The following is a 648-nucleotide window of genomic DNA, read 5'->3' as shown; positions in this document are numbered from 1 at the left end:
TGGCCTCCAGCAGCTCAGGGGTGAGTTCCTCTGACCTTGGGGGGAAGCTGGCAGTTCTCCAGGCAGGGAGCTCCCCTTTTCGTTTTGCAGTGCTGCCTCTGATGAGGACTTCCTGTGGTAAGTGGGGGCAGATGCTGGGAAGAAGGGGCCTGGTCTGAAGGGGCGGCATTGGGTCCGGAAGGCAGACCAGGCGCCAGCCTTGCCCAGCTGGACCTTGCTCTGTGGTCTGGATCGCAAGCCGCCACCACAGCATGACCGACAGGACGCCCCACCTCCTCCTGCGCTGGGGCCGGGAGCCCAGGATCGGCCAGGGATGCTGCTGCCCACACACCCACTGTGGCCGGAAGGCTGGCCGGGCCCCTCTCCGGGCAGACCCGCGCACCCTCACCAAGGCTTCTTCCTGTGCTGACCACCTGGCAGTGCCCGGTGCCAGGAGGGGTGCGGCGTGCCTGCCCTCTGTGTGAGCCCCTGCCTGTGACCACCTGCATCTGGCACTTCTGGAGTCACTGTGGCTAACCCTCCTCACCCTTGCCCTCGCCCCAGCGGCTACCAGCAACCCCAGGCGCTGGCTGGTGCCCCCACAGTGCCCGCTCCCTACCTCTGCCTTCGCTCTGCCCGCCCCTGGTGTGCTGCTGGTCAGGTGTGAGC

Source organism: Myotis davidii, unplaced genomic scaffold, assembly GCF_000327345.1.
Source record: "Myotis davidii unplaced genomic scaffold, ASM32734v1 scaffold586, whole genome shotgun sequence".
Classification (NCBI taxonomy): Eukaryota; Metazoa; Chordata; class Mammalia; order Chiroptera; family Vespertilionidae; genus Myotis; species Myotis davidii.
Note: the sequence above shows the minus strand (reverse complement) of the source record.